A 3,541-nucleotide genomic window follows, 5' to 3' on the forward strand; every position below is an offset into this window, starting at 1 on the left:
TATCATTCATACAAAATATTTTTTTATAGACAAAAATCCCTCGAGCGGTTTAAGGATAAACATTTTGCCCCGTTAATGTGTTTTGTAATTAATCAGCCGTGCCATTTATCACCAATGCCATTTTCGAACCTTTTTATCACATTTTATGCATCATTATTCCTCCGGAAAAAGGAAACAGTTATTAAAGGAGTCTTTCTGTTGGAGAATATATAATGCGGATAATTACATTTTCAAGAGAATAACATAAATAATAAAGACAAATTATATAACATCAGCAAACATAATCAGACGTAAGGAAAATTCACGAGTTTAAGAGTGAATTTGATCAAGACTTCTTTTATTGCCAGATTCTGTATAATTTCACGATATTGAGAAAGAAAACATAATCGACCGATCGCTAGGGGTATATTTGGGTTTTTCGGCAAATATTTATTGCAAGTTATCGAAATGCTTCGACACAATTTTCTCCTGTATATCAAATAATATCCTTGGAAAATTCTAAAATAGATTTTATTTTTTAAATCGATTCCATTTCACTTACAATCTTGTCGAGTTTAAAAACAACATGAAAAGTATACATGCTTCCAGCTCTCTCTTGTTTCGTCATTCCCACGAAGCTTTACAGAATCGAGAACATAACGAAAATGCTTTGTTGTTATAATACATTAAGGGAATGCAATGAAGATTTATTTAAAACAATTTTCACTCCAAACAAAGGTTTACTCTGTAGCTTGGTTTGTTTTGAGCACTGAGAGTTTAGGTATAATCCGTTTATTTCAAAAGAAAAACAATATGTATCCATCCTACCTGAGACCTTGGTGAACGGCGCCCCTCGGCGGTCATGCTCGGGATCATTCCACCGTTTCGAAAATCCTGTGATCCACTGCCGAGAGAGATTTCTTGACCGACGAGCATCCTTTTGGGATATGACATATACGCTCGGAGGTCAGTAACCATATTTACTTCCATATATCGTCCAACATCACATACTATACGGCAGGACCAACAAAGGTTGGACGTGCAAAACACTTGTGTGATGGTGTTGTGTTTGACCTAATCTTTCCAGCAGATGCCCTCTGAACAGCCAATGAAGATCCATGTGGTTGAACGGTGCAAAGTAGACTTCAGCAGGTGACAACCTGTAGCTTTGATATCCAATACGAAGCTTAAAATATATTGTTTAAAATATATATATATATTTTTAAAATTTGGGGGTATTGTCCACATGTAGGTCTGGAACCACAGCTGCTCCTTTTATCTGCATCAAAGTTTTTTCTCCTAAGTTTTCCCAACCCGATCCGTCGTGTTTTTCTTGTAAAATTTTTGGCCCTTCTGTTGTTTGTATTTTCATGGAATTTTTTCCTTTTTTCCCCTTTTTCCCTTTTTCCCTGACAAATCGATATTTGTTGAATTCGTTTTTCCGTGCAGCCTTGTCCCTCTCGGATAGCCGGAGCTTCATCGTCTCGGTTTTGAGGTTGTTTTGTCGTCCTGTTTCTCTTTTTATTTTTCAAAAATTTGGCCATTCTCCATTTTCAGCATTATCATATTCCCCCTGCTTCAAAAAAAAACTTTCACTCAGGCACGAGCTTATTCTGTCTTCTACTTCCTGTACATCCCTCTTTTTCCTCTATTGTTTTCTCAATATCTTCATTGAAGAAAATGCTTCTTCCTTCATCCTTTAAAAGCTTTTGAAGAACATATTAAAATGCTTCATTTCCCTTACTTCTCATGCATCAGTAAGCCACGTGTTCTTCATCACAATCTATTCTTCCTCTTCTTCTTCACGAGGCCTATTTTGCAAACCTCTCTCACTGAAATGCTTGGTCTGTCATCCATCCTCTCATTCCTACAGCACAACCGAATCCGTCCATAACTTTTTGAGATATCGTGCTCACAGACAAACAGACAGACAGACAGACAAATGAAAAAGCACTCATAGAGCGACACTTGGCAAAAGAGAACAAAGCAGAATGGCACTCAGTAGAGCATCCTTTTGACCTCTTAAATAATTCGTGGTTGAATTCAGTTAGCTGACATGAAAATCCAATTCAAATTTCAAGTGAATCGGATTACAAATGGGGGTTTTAGATATTTGAAATTGTCGTTGACCTTTGGCCTATGTTGACCTTTTGGCCGATGCTGATCTCAAAAATAGTTGGTGGTTGAATTAATTTCGCCGATATGTAAATCCTATTCAAATTTCAAGTCAAACGTATGAAAATTGAGGATTTTAGAAATTTGAAATGGTTGTTGACCTTTGGCCTATGTTGACCTTTTGGCCTATGTTGATCTCAAAAGTAGTTGGTGGTTGAATTGAGTTTGCCGATATGTATATTCCATTCAAATTTCAAGTCAATCGGATGAAAATTGAGGATTTTAGAAATTTGAAACTAGAACGGGCACTCGGTAGAGCGCATACCTTCGCCGCAGCTACTGTTCTGTACTTGGCATGGGAGTGTAGGGAACAGAACAGTGAACAGTTTGGTGCTGATTTCATGCAAATCGGATAAGAATTGACCGAGTTATGACAAACAAGATCGGGCATTGAATTCTGAACATTTTGGCATTAGTTGCATGCCAATTGGATAAAAATTGACCGCGCTATGGTAAAAATACGATTTTGACCTTTTCGTGACCTTGACCTTGACCTTTGACCCGATTGCTCCCAAAATCTAATCAAATGTGTCCCGTATAATAACCAATCATCCCACCAAATTTCATGCAATTCGGTTGAATACTTTTTGAGTTATGCGAATAACATACACACACACACACACACACAGACATACAAATAAATACACAGCGATCAAAACATAACCTTCCGCTTTTGCGAAGGTAAAAAGTGGTTGAACTTTGGCCTATGTTGATCTTTTGACCTTTTGACCCCAAAAATATATAGGATTTTGTCGGACCACGAACTCTACCATTTCGTAAAGTTTCGTGAAGATCGGTTTAAAATTGTGTCCTGTAGGCAAGTATAAGTGAGCGGACAGACAAACACACAAATGAAAAATCACTCATAGAGTGACACTTGGCAAAACAGAACAAAGTAGCATGGCACTCTTTGGAGCATCTTTTTTACCTCAAAAATAATTAGTGGTTGAATTCAGTGACCTGATATGCAAACCGTCTTCAAAGTTTAAGTTAATCGGATTAAAATTGACAATTTTAGAAATTCGGCCTATGTTGACCTTTTGGCCTATGTTGACCTCAACAATTGTTGGTGGTTGCTTTCAGTAAGGTGATATGAAAATCCTTTTCAAATTTCAAGTCAATCAGATGAAAATTGAGGATTTTAGAAATTAGAAAAAATTGGTTGACCTTTGGCCTATGTTGACCTTTTGGCCTAAGCTCATCTCAAAAATAGTTGGTGGTTGAATTCAGTTAGCCGATATGCAAATCCTCTTCAAATTTCAAGTCAATCGGATGAAAATTGAGGATTTTAGAAATTCAAAAAAAAGTGGTTGACCTTTGGCCTACGTTGACCTTTTGGCCAATGCTGATCTCAAAAATAGTTGGTGGTTGAATTCAGTAAGCCGAT

The sequence above is a fragment of the Myxine glutinosa genome, unplaced genomic scaffold (genome assembly GCF_964187855.1).
Source record: "Myxine glutinosa unplaced genomic scaffold, kmMyxGlut1.1 SCAFFOLD_1868, whole genome shotgun sequence".
Taxonomy (NCBI): Eukaryota; Metazoa; Chordata; class Myxini; order Myxiniformes; family Myxinidae; genus Myxine; species Myxine glutinosa.